This window comes from Hyperolius riggenbachi, chromosome 12 (genome assembly GCF_040937935.1).
Source record: "Hyperolius riggenbachi isolate aHypRig1 chromosome 12, aHypRig1.pri, whole genome shotgun sequence".
In the NCBI taxonomy this organism is placed as follows: Eukaryota; Metazoa; Chordata; class Amphibia; order Anura; family Hyperoliidae; genus Hyperolius; species Hyperolius riggenbachi.
This window is the reverse complement of record NC_090657.1, coordinates 187,749,380-187,762,953: the sequence shown is the minus strand read 5'-3', so window position 1 is coordinate 187,762,953 and position 13,574 is coordinate 187,749,380.

Below are 13,574 nucleotides of genomic sequence, written 5' to 3'. Positions count from 1 at the left end.
TCAGCCACAGGGAGGAGTCCCGACTCCTCCCCCCTTCTCCTCGGGTCCCCTTTTGTGCTCCCCCTTCATTGCTGAAATGTATGAGTGGCAGGAAGCGTTACATGGAAACTCACCTTCCAGGCCCCAAGCGGGGATGATGTACTGCCGGGCTTCTCTCGCTCTAGTGCCTCTTACTACTTCAGCTAGTAGTAAGTACCCACAAACTACCCACTAACCAAGAAAAGCCAAGTGTCCATCTAGCGTGTAACTATCACAGTGTACTCACTAGGCCCCCCTGCAAAACTTTAGATGGGGCCCCCTCCCTTGCTTTCTGCACGGGTAAACTGAGAATCAATGTTAATCATTTGACTAGCGCACACTTGAATGTGAATGTGTTTTCCCCATGACAACAGTGAAGCACTTGGGAGCATTTTCTCTATCAATTACATTAGCTTCTGTGATAAAACATGCATCTTTTTACACACACAGACACACATGGGGCTCGATTCACTAAACCGTGATAACTGCTATCACAGCAGTTATCACGCGATCTGCCGTGCGCGGCACTTTGCGAGTGCAAAGCATTACTCTGTGTGATAAAGGAAGGTTTGCGCATGATCACTCGCTTTATATATATATATATATATATATATATATATATATATATATATATATATACTGTAGATATATATATATATATATATATATATATATATATATATATATTTGCACCATGTTCCCACCCTTCTTAACATAGGTAGCAATTGATAGCATATATGGGGGCTCTGCTATTAACCACTTAGGTCATCAAGAAATTACGTGAAAAATTACGCAACATTACAAATGGATTACACTAAGTTGAATGTCCAAATCATAATTAGGTATGGCCATAATTGCAAAACTGTATGTGAAATTTTGTGCCAGCGACGCACTCCCGACCCACCGCTGATCACGCAGAATCATATTCTGTAAATACATGTATACGGATTCAAGCATTTATTTTATTCATACATGTGTTGCACAAGATACAGGACCATCACTTTATAGCATTCAGCACAGAGCTCCATTGCACTCCGATACCCAGGGCTGGATTTACCATAAGGCTCTGTAGGCACGTGCTTACAGGCGTCTAATGATGGAATGGCGGCTCTCTCCCCTCCCCACGTGCCTTCCTCCTTCCCTATGCAGAGTCCCGAGCAGAGTGTAAATGAAAGGTTACTCAGTCTCACCCGACTCTCGGCATTCCACCGACAACATCTCCCTTCAGTCAGGGGCATCTTTAGCTACCTAATACTTGGGAGGGAAGGCACCTTTAGCTTCTTAATATTGAGGGTACTTCTGGCTACCTAATCCTAAGGAGCACCTGCTGCAGCTACTTATGACTGTTAAGGGAGCCGGGGCCACCTAGCAAACTTGTTGAGCGGTGGGGGTTTGTAGGTTCATGGAGGGCGAAATCTAAGGTGCCAGGACATCTGTGCATAGGCTTCTGTGAGGTTTATCTGGGCCTACTGATACCTCCTCATTAGGACAAGCGATGGTCAGATATTTCATACATCTGGTTAAAACTCGTTGCCGCCCCCACTCCCCGATTTTAGTTTTTCATCTGGCTGATGAGCCTGACCACAGTGCTGATAAACAAACAGCGACAGGAAAAGCAATCACCCGACAGCCAAAGCGCCACAAAATTAGCCTCAACAAGCGGAGTGTGAGCAGCGCATAACCAGATGTGTGAATGTTCCCATTCAGACCTCCGAATCTGGGAAGATTCTATAGCACAACTTCAGCTGTCTAACCAAATCAAAGATAGCTTTATTGGCATGATCAAGATTCATTACAGGTATTGCCAAAGCAAGGGGAAAAGGGGGACATGGAAGCAGTCTGTGGACATTTTTAGGTTTACAGTTCCGTTATGCTCCTCTCAGTCTGTGGCATGCTGTGACATAGCGATTGTCACCGTGGATTCCTCTTCTCCCAGTAGGATAGGTTTTTCTCATCTTCTAATGTGAGAAAGTCTGGGAATGGTTCCAACAGTTTCTTGAAGTAAGTGTCCCTGGTTGCAGTATATTTGGGGCAGTGCAATAGGAAGTTGCTTTCATCCTCAAGGGTCTTCTGCTCAGTGTTGGCATAGTCTCTCCTTCCTGGGTTTGTACATCTGTCTGTGTCTCCCAGACTATTTCGAGGTTGTGAGCACACAATCTGTAGACACCAGGGCTGCTCATCCGCATTCCGGATATCCAACCTTTTCCAGCTATCCGACCGGATTCGGATTCCAGATAGTTGGGCCCAAATCCGGATAGCTATCTGCAGATAGTTGGGCGCATAACCCGGATATCCACGGATATTGGGCGGATATCCGGATCTTAAATACTGTAACTAAGATGACGTCCTGGAGCAAATCAGAGGGCTCCCAGCAGAAGCCCTAGCAACCAATCACAAAAGGGAACCTTGGCCAGCCCCCCTGGCCTCATTGAGCCAATCAGAGGGCTCCCAGCCTAAACCCTGGCACCCAATCACAGAACGTAACACTGGCCAGCCCCCCTGTAGAATAATGAGGGCTGCCTTGATGAGTCAGATCGTCCTAGCTTGCTGAATGCTCACTGAGAGACATGCTCCAGTGCTGATGGCCTAGTAGCAAGGGCTGCCTGTACACAGTTAAAAACCTAACGCTGTTTCAGTGATTAACCCCTTCACTATCACTACACTATGGCCTCGATTCATAAATAGCAGTGCGATAAAAAAATGTTGTCGGGAAAATACCGCACTCGGTATTTTCCCGGTCTGTGTGCTAATTCATAAAGATTTCCCCAGCTGCCCTTGGAGGTCGGTAAATTACCGCAGCCCATTCAGCGGTAGAGTAGAGCAGTGTCTTAATTCTCTCTTTGCCCTGCAGAAATGAATCACACAGACGGCTCTCTCTGGCTCTCTCCACTGATGACTCAGACAGATGAGTCACACAGTCTTTCCCTGCCTGCTGAAATGATTCACACAGAGGGCTCTCTGGCTCTCTCCACAGATGAATCAAACAGACTTCGGCTCTCTGCACTTTGCATTCATCAGAGCTGTCAGAGCTGTCGGTAACTTGTTAAGACCTCACCAGAGGTGTCGGTAACTACCGCCAGGCTTACCGCTTGCTGCAGGCTTTATGAATTGACATTTGCTGACAATTTACTTGTGTTGTCGGTAACTGCAGCCAAGTCGGTAATTTATCTCCCTGGTCGGTAATGTCAGCTTTTCATGCGGTAACAGCCTTTATGAATTGACATTTTGCTAAGTGGTCGGTAAAGTCTGCTGTTTTCAGCATTACCACATGAGGTAATGCTTTATGAATCGAGGCCTATAGTTAAATCGTTAATTAGCTTGATTTCATTGCGTGACAGACAGAGTGTGAGCTCCAGTGCTGCTGCAGCTGCTATGTGTGTGTTTGCTGTTGCCTGCTGGCCAGCTATTAGCCTTAGCTAGCTACAGTTTAAGTTAGGTTAGGGATTAGGGAATAGCATTACTGTGTAATTGTGTAGTTACTACTAGTTAGTACTGTAGTACTGCAGTCAGTGCTAGTAGTTGTTAGAGTAGTAGTACTACTGTGTTAGCTTACTACAGAACTGCTCTGCTGCTGAGCAGTGCCAGTGTGACAGTGTCCTCTCCTCTGCTGTCTGACTGTCACTCGGCACTTGCCGAGTGCAAAGTGCCATGTGCCACATGCAAACACGTCCAAAGTTCAAAGTGCCACGTGCAAACTGCCAATTGCAAAGTGCCACATGCAAACACACGCAAAGTGCCATGTACAATCACGTGCAAAGTGCCACGTCACGTGTAAAGTGCAAAGTGCCACACACAAAGTGCCACGTCACGTGCAAAGTGCCACGTCCCGTGCAAAGTGCAAAGAGCCACGTGCAAAGTGCAAAGAGCCACGTGCAAAGTGCAAAGTGCCACTTTGCACGTGACGTGGCAATTTGCACGTGGCACTTTGCATGTGACTTTGCATGTGTCAGGTGCCAAGTGCCAAATGCCAAGTGCCACGTACCACATCCAGCATGCTCCTGGCAGACGTTAAACCTGCTGCGGCTGCTGCTGCATTGCCCTGCTTCCACCACCAGGGTGCCACAGGCCACTGCTGCTGTGCCAATACCACCTATATTTAACCCAAAACACAATTGCTGCGTAATTTTTTGGAGGTGTCTGGGTTGAAAATTGCCATGTCCCAGTTGTGTGGTTGGACGTTGGACACAATGTGGGCTGCACGACCGCTGTCTGGAACCTAGGCCTAATGTTAATAGACAGCCATTTTTTTTTGGGGGGGGGGGGAATTTAAAGTCCCCACATCATCAATTAGTGTTCCCCTTTACAAAATAATGGTGCTACATGCCTCATTTACCCTAAAAAACGTTTTAAAGCAATTTAAAGGCCACTTCCGGTTTTTCTATCAAGATATCTGAATCCGGCCGGATACTAGGGACGGATATCCGATTCAGATTGGAAAATTTTGAACTCTGATATCCGACTCGGATCGGATATCTGGGTATCCGGATTTTCAAAAGGGGTATCCGAGCAGCACTGGTAGACACTAAGGATTTTCATCTCGAGAGTTTTGGAGCTTTTCCAGGTATGGGGACATTTTATATTGTCTCTGTAGAGACTGGTATATTTTTTTGGTTATATTTTTGGTTTTATTTCACGGGGGGGGGGGGGGGGGGAAGAGAGAGAGAAAGAGTTGCCATGCACAGCAATTTTACAGCAGTTTAGTGAATAAGCCTCTCTTTATCGTTTATCTTAGTGATGATCGTAATTAGCTAATTACGATTTCGCAAATTTTTGCATAATTTTTCGCAATTTTGCCTATACGTAATTATTTACAGAATTTTGTAGTCATTCGTAATTTCGCAGAAAATGATGTGTATTTTTTGGCAGTGAATAGCAAAGCCCCCCCTGAACCCCTGAAACTTCATGCTATTGACCCCAAAGACCTTGTAGCTTTTGAGAAAATCGATTTTAAAGAGAGTCTGAAGCGAGAATAGATCTCGCTTCAGACCTCATAGATAGCAGGGGCATGTGTGCCCCTGCTAAAACGCCGCTATCCCGCGGCTTAACGGGGGTCCCTGTCCCCCCAAATCCCCTCCGTAATGCGGGGGAGCGCTTCCGCATTGGGGCAGGGCTAACCGCCGCAGCCCTGCCCCACGTGCGTATCTCCGCCTCTCCCCCGCCCCTCTCAGTCTTCCTTCACTGAGAGGGGCGGGGGAGAGGCGGAGATGCGCGTCTGATAGACGCGCTGTGAGGCAGGGCTGCAGCCGTTAGCCCTGCCTCTAGGAAGGGCTAATCTGCGACCAACTTGCAACCAAGGTATGCGGGGGGTGGGTTGGGGGGTCAGGGACCCTCGTTCAGCCGCGGGATAGCAGCGTTTTAGCAGGGGCACACATGCCCCTGCTATGTATGAGAGCTGAAGCGAGATTTAGTCTCGCTTCAGTGTCTCTTTAAAAGGCAAACAAAAAATGTTTTTTAACCTCAGAAAAATGACAATTTAAAAACCATTTTTCTTTGCATTTTTAAAATTGATTTTCTCAAAAACTACAAGGTCTTTTAGAAAAATTCTTTTTTTTGAATTGTACCGACTATTCTCCTTAACATATGTACCAATTTTGCTGTCAATAGCCTGTATGGGGGCGTTACTATTGAGCTCGAAAGTAGGCACAAAACTATTCGAAATTTCATGAAAAGTACGCTAAAAATTTTGCAAAATAAAGAAATATTACTATTACATACGAAATTAATTACAATTTTCCCTGAAATTTCACATTACGATTACGATGCCTAATTGCGAATTTCACCACTGTTTGATCTACTCGTTTATGCGATAAATATCTTTCTGTTTTTCCATCTTCAATCTATCTAATATTTAAGATGGGGAAAGAAGGGCCAGGGCCATTGGTTGTCCCAAAATTGAATGCCGCTACCACGACGCCTCAGATGCCCTCTTTCAACCTAGATTTTTCAGTCTGGACCGATCGAAATTATGATTGGGCAGCCACACTGCGGCATCAATCTCTGGCAGATTCAATCTTAATTATCGAATCTGCTGGGGATATTGGCAACTGTGAGGGCACCTTTAGGTTCCCTTTCTCTGTATCCCATCCATGCCACCCAGAGCCGGATCATCCACAAGGCTATTCTGGGCCTAGGGCCTGGGGGGTCTAGGAACCTGGTGTATCCTAGGCCCCCACCAAATCTTACTAAAAAAGCCAGGTGACCATCAGCGGCGGGCAAAAACTGTCTTGCCTAGGGCCCCATTTCATTTCAATCCATTTCTTATGGCACCCGTCCCCTACACAGCACATAACCAGGGATGAGCACAGCCCTGTGTTCCTGCTGTGTGCTAGTAATGCAAGTCGGGACCATGCAGAATGCTTCACTTTCCCCTTCATTACGGATGTTGGCTGTCCTCATTATTATCTGTATTCACCGAATATGCTGAGGGCAGTGGATACAGATAACAATGCTTGCAATCAGCCCACTTATCCTGCCCCTCCATCTCTCTCCCACCCTACTACTCAAAAGGGCATTGTGTTGGATTGTCAATGCAAACTTCTTCTCCCACTCTACAGAAACACTGATAGCAACACCGCAGGAGAAAGGTTAGCACAGGCTTCCAGTATTCATAGTTTCAGGTGCTGCACATCTCGTATCTTCTCAGCATAGACAATTGCCTTCAGATAACCCCAAAGATAAAAGTCTAAGGGAGTCCAGCGAAATTGCTACATCATGATGGGTTTCCCTCTTTATGCACTGAAGCTGGCACGTTCCCTGAGTTTTTCCAGCAAGATGGTGCACCACCAGATTATGGTTGTCAGGTCTGAGCATCCTAGATGAACAGTTTCCTGGAAAGTGGATTGGTCGTCGTGGGCCAGTTTAATGACCCCCAAAGTCTCCCGATGTGACCCCCTTAGACTTTTATCTTTAGGGGTCATCTGAAGGCAATTGTCTATGCAGTGATGGTATGAGATGTGCAGCACCTGAAACTACGGATACTGGAAACCTGTGCTAGCATTTCTCCTGCGGTGTTGCCATCAGTGTGTGAGGAGTGGGAGAAGAGGGTTGCATTGACAATCCAACACAATGGGCAGCACATTGAAAACATTTTATAAGTGGTCAGAAACATGTAAATAACTCATAAAATAATAAAGTTATGTTAAAACCAAGCACACCATTGTTTTTCTTGTGAAATTCCCAATAAGTTTGATGTGTCACATGACCCTCCTATTGAAAAAACAAAAGTTGGATTCAAAATGACCGCCATGGTCACCACCCATCTTGAAAAGTTTCCCCCCTCACATATACTAATGTGCCACAAGCAGGAAGTTAATATCCCCAACCATTCCCATTTTATTAAGGTGCATTCATATAAATGGGCAACCCTGTACAATCTATAGCTTGCAATCCATTTCCATAGCTATCTGGTATTACTCTAGCTATTACTGTACCATCTACCTTTCTGTCTGTCTTGGTTGCCATCAGCATCACCGCACAGAGCACAGCCGCCCGTTGGCTGGCCCCTCCCCCATAAAGTGACAGGGACACACTATTTCCATTATTGGTTTGACATCCTCTCATCATTGCTGCTCAGATTCTGTTTGTGCTTCTCTTTCGCTGTCAATTCGAACAAACCCAGAGCTGCCGGGAGTTGTCTCTTTATATTCTTCATTTCTCCCAGCAGAGCTGAAGCCGGTTGAAGGCCGTGACAGAAGAGCACACGGCAGGCCAAGGTTATGGATTGATCCATTGTGATATGTGCTGTGTAGGTGTAGGGAAGCAGAGGAACAGGACAGCATGCAATGTCACGTATGTCACCATCTGTCCTCAGCAAGCCAGGGGCGCTCATATCATCCCACTATGTGCTCCTCACTCTGCAGGGCCCTCACACAGGTACATGGCATCAGTCCTCAGCAGGCCAGGAGCTCTCACCTCATCCTACTATGTGCCCCTCACTCTGCAGGGCCCTCACACAGGTACATGGCATCTGTCCTCCTCCTCAGCAGGGCAGGGGTTCTCACCTCATCCCACTATGTGCCCCTCACTCTGCAGGGCCCTCACACCGGTACATGGCATCTGTCCTCAGCAGGCCAGGGGCTCTCACCTCATCCCACTATGTGCCCCTCACTCTGCAGGGCTCTCACACAGGTACATGGCATCTGTCCTCCTCAGCAGGCCAGGGGCTCTCACCTCATCCCACTATGTGCCCCTCAACCTGCAGGATCCCCACACAGGTACATGGCATCTGTCCTCAGCAGGCCAGGGGCTCTCACCTCATCCCACTATGTGCCCCTCACTCTGCAGGGCTCTCACACAGGTACATGGCATCTGTCCTCCTCAGCAGGGCAGGGGCTCTCACCTCATCCCACTATGTGCCCCTCACTCTGCAGGGCTCTCACACAGGTACATGGCATCTGTCCTCCTCAGCAGGCCAGGGGCTCTCACCTCATCCCACTATGTGCCCCTCAACCTGCAGGATCCCCACACAGGTACATGGCATCTGTCCTCCTCCTTAGCGGGCCAGGGGCTCTTACCTCATCCCACTATGTGCTCCTCACTCTGCAGGGCCCTCACACAGGCACATGGCATCTGTCTTCCTCCTCAGCAGGCCAGGGGCTCTTACCTCATCCCACTATGTGCTCCTCACTCTGCAGGGCCCTCACACAGGCACATGGCATCTGTCTTCCTCCTCAGCAGGCCAGGAGCTCTCACCTCATCCCACTATGTGCCCCTCACTCTGCAGGGCCCTCACACAGGTACATGGCATTTGTCCTCCTCAGCAGGGCAGGAGCTCTCACCTCATCCCACTATGTGCCCCTCTCTCTGCAGGGCCCTCACACAGGTACATGGCATCTGTCCTCCTCCTCAGCAGGCCAGGAGCTCTCACCTCATCCCACTATGTGCCCCTCACTCTGCAGGGCCCTCACACAGGTACATGGCATTTGTCCTCCTCAGCAGGGCAGGAGCTCTCACCTCATCCCACTATGTCCCCCTCTCTCTGCAGGGCCCTCACACAGGTACATGGCATCTGTCCTCCTCCTCAGCAGGCCAGGAGCTCTCACCTCATCCCACTATGTGCCTCTCACTCTGCAGGGCCCTCATACAGGTACATGGTATCTGTCCTCAGCGGGCCAGGGGCTCTCACCTCATCCCATTATGTGCCCCTCACTCTGCAGGGCCCTCACACAGGTACATAGCATCTGTCCTCCTCAGCAGGCCAGGGGCTCTCACCTCATCCCACTATGTGCCCCTCACTCTGCAGGATCCTCACACAGGTACATAGCATCTGTCCTCCTCAGCAGGCCAGGAGCTCTCACATATCACTGTGCGCATCTCACTCTGCAGGGCCCTCACACAGGTACATGGCATTTGTCCTCCTCCTCAGCAGGGCAGGGGTTCCCACATCATCCCACTATGTGCCCCTCACTCTGCAGGGCCCTTAGGTACATGGCATCTGTCCTCCTCAGCAGGCCAGGAGCTCTCACATATCACTGTGCGCCTCTCACTCTGCAGGGCCCTCACACAGGTACATGGCATCTGTCCTCAGCAGGCCAGGAGCTCTCACATCATCCCACTATGTGCCCCTCACTCTGCAGGGCCCTCATACAGGTACATGGCATGTGTCTTCCTCAGCAGGCCAGGAGCTCTCACATATCACTGTGCGCCTCTCACTCTGCAGGGCCCTCACACAGGTACATGGCATCTCTCCTCCTCCTCAGCAGGGCAGGGGTTCTCACCTCATCCCACTATGTGCCCCTCACTCTGCAGGGCCCTCACACAGGTACATGGCATCTGTCCTCAGTGGGCCAGGGGCTCTCACCTCATCCCACTATGTGCCCCTCACTCTGCAGGGGCACCTCACACAGGTACATGGCATCAGTCCTCAGCAGGCCAGGAGCTCTCACCTCATCCTACTATGTGCCCCTCACTCTGCAGGGCCCTCACACAGGTACATGGCATCTCTCCTCCTCCTCAGCAGGCCAGGGGCTCTCACCTCATCCCACTATGTGCCCCTCACTCTGCAGGGCCCTCACACCGGTACATGGCATCTGTCCTCCTCAGCAGGCCAGGGGCTCTCACCTCATCCCACTATGTGCCCCTCACTCTGCAGGGCCCTCACACAGGTACATGGCATCTGTCCTCCTCCTCAGCAGGGCAGGGGTTCTCACCTCATCCCACTATGTGCCCCTCACTCTGCAGGGCCCTCACACCGGTACATGGCATCTGTCCTCAGCAGGCCAGGGGCTCTCACCTCATCCCACTATGTGCCCCTCACTCTGCAGGGCTCTCACACAGGTACATGGCATCTGTCCTCCTCAGCAGGCCAGGGGCTCTCACCTCATCCCACTATGTGCCCCTCAACCTGCAGGATCCCCACACAGGTACATGGCATCTGTCCTCAGCAGGCCAGGGGCTCTCACCTCATCCCACTATGTGCCCCTCACTCTGCAGGGCTCTCACACAGGTACATGGCATCTGTCCTCCTCAGCAGGGCAGGGGCTCTCACCTCATCCCACTATGTGCCCCTCACTCTGCAGGGCTCTCACACAGGTACATGGCATCTGTCCTCCTCAGCAGGCCAGGGGCTCTCACCTCATCCCACTATGTGCCCCTCAACCTGCAGGATCCCCACACAGGTACATGGCATCTGTCCTCCTCCTCAGCGGGCCAGGGGCTCTTACCTCATCCCACTATGTGCTCCTCACTCTGCAGGGCCCTCACACAGGCACATGGCATCTGTCTTCCTCCTCAGCAGGCCAGGGGCTCTTACCTCATCCCACTATGTGCTCCTCACTCTGCAGGGCCCTCACACAGGCACATGGCATCTGTCTTCCTCCTCAGCAGGCCAGGAGCTCTCACCTCATCCCACTATGTGCCCCTCACTCTGCAGGGCCCTCACACAGGTACATGGCATTTGTCCTCCTCAGCAGGGCAGGAGCTCTCACCTCATCCCACTATGTGCCCCTCTCTCTGCAGGGCCCTCACACAGGTACATGGCATCTGTCCTCCTCCTCAGCAGGCCAGGAGCTCTCACCTCATCCCACTATGTGCCCCTCACTCTGCAGGGCCCTCACACAGGTACATGGCATTTGTCCTCCTCAGCAGGGCAGGAGCTCTCACCTCATCCCACTATGTCCCCCTCTCTCTGCAGGGCCCTCACACAGGTACATGGCATCTGTCCTCCTCCTCAGCAGGCCAGGAGCTCTCACCTCATCCCACTATGTGCCTCTCACTCTGCAGGGCCCTCATACAGGTACATGGTATCTGTCCTCAGCGGGCCAGGGGCTCTCACCTCATCCCATTATGTGCCCCTCACTCTGCAGGGCCCTCACACAGGTACATGGCATCTGTCCTCCTCAGCAGGCCAGGGGCTCTCACCTCATCCCACTATGTGCCCCTCACTCTGCAGGATCCTCACACAGGTACATAGCATCTGTCCTCCTCAGCAGGCCAGGAGCTCTCACATATCACTGTGCGCCTCTCACTCTGCAGGGCCCTCACACAGGTACATGGCATCTCTCCTCCTCCTCAGCAGGGCAGGGGTTCTCACCTCATCCCACTATGTGCCCCTCACTCTGCAGGGCCCTCACACAGGTACATGGCATCTGTCCTCAGTGGGCCAGGGGCTCTCACCTCATCCCACTATGTGCCCCTCACTCTGCAGGGGCACCTCACACAGGTACATGGCATCAGTCCTCAGCAGGCCAGGAGCTCTCACCTCATCCTACTATGTGCCCCTCACTCTGCAGGGCCCTCACACAGGTACATGGCATCTCTCCTCCTCCTCAGCAGGCCAGGGGCTCTCACCTCATCCCACTATGTGCCCCTCACTCTGCAGGGCCCTCACACCGGTACATGGCATCTGTCCTCCTCAGCAGGCCAGGGGCTCTCACCTCATCCCACTATGTGCCCCTCACTCTGCAGGGCCCTCACACAGGTACATGGCATCTGTCCTCCTCCTCAGCAGGGCAGGGGTTCTCACCTCATCCCACTATGTGCCCCTCACTCTGCAGGGCCCTCACACCGGTACATGGCATCTGTCCTCAGCAGGCCAGGGGCTCTCACCTCATCCCACTATGTGCCCCTCACTCTGCAGGGCTCTCACACAGGTACATGGCATCTGTCCTCCTCAGCAGGCCAGGGGCTCTCACCTCATCCCACTATGTGCCCCTCAACCTGCAGGATCCCCACACAGGTACATGGCATCTGTCCTCAGCAGGCCAGGGGCTCTCACCTCATCCCACTATGTGCCCCTCACTCTGCAGGGCTCTCACACAGGTACATGGCATCTGTCCTCCTCAGCAGGGCAGGGGCTCTCACCTCATCCCACTATGTGCCCCTCACTCTGCAGGGCTCTCACACAGGTACATGGCATCTGTCCTCCTCAGCAGGCCAGGGGCTCTCACCTCATCCCACTATGTGCCCCTCAACCTGCAGGATCCCCACACAGGTACATGGCATCTGTCCTCCTCCTCAGCGGGCCAGGGGCTCTTACCTCATCCCACTATGTGCTCCTCACTCTGCAGGGCCCTCACACAGGCACATGGCATCTGTCTTCCTCCTCAGCAGGCCAGGGGCTCTTACCTCATCCCACTATGTGCTCCTCACTCTGCAGGGCCCTCACACAGGCACATGGCATCTGTCTTCCTCCTCAGCAGGCCAGGAGCTCTCACCTCATCCCACTATGTGCCCCTCACTCTGCAGGGCCCTCACACAGGTACATGGCATTTGTCCTCCTCAGCAGGGCAGGAGCTCTCACCTCATCCCACTATGTGCCCCTCTCTCTGCAGGGCCCTCACACAGGTACATGGCATCTGTCCTCCTCCTCAGCAGGCCAGGAGCTCTCACCTCATCCCACTATGTGCCCCTCACTCTGCAGGGCCCTCACACAGGTACATGGCATTTGTCCTCCTCAGCAGGGCAGGAGCTCTCACCTCATCCCACTATGTCCCCCTCTCTCTGCAGGGCCCTCACACAGGTACATGGCATCTGTCCTCCTCCTCAGCAGGCCAGGAGCTCTCACCTCATCCCACTATGTGCCTCTCACTCTGCAGGGCCCTCATACAGGTACATGGTATCTGTCCTCCTCAGCAGGCCAGGGGCTCTCACCTCATCCCACTATGTGCCCCTCACTCTGCAGGATCCTCACACAGGTACATAGCATCTGTCCTCCTCAGCAGGCCAGGAGCTCTCACATATCACTGTGCGCATCTCACTCTGCAGGGCCCTCACACAGGTACATGGCATTTGTCCTCCTCCTCAGCAGGGCAGGGGTTCCCACATCATCCCACTATGTGCCCCTCACTCTGCAGGGCCCTTAGGTACATGGCATCTGTCCTCCTCAGCAGGCCAGGAGCTCTCACATATCACTGTGCGCCTCTCACTCTGCAGGGCCCTCACACAGGTACATGGCATCTGTCCTCAGCAGGCCAGGAGCTCTCACATCATCCCACTATGTGCCCCTCACTCTGCAGGGCCCTCATACAGGTACATGGCATGTGTCTTCCTCAGCAGGCCAGGAGCTCTCACATATCACTGTGCGCCTCTCACTCTGCAGGGCCCTCACACAGGTACAT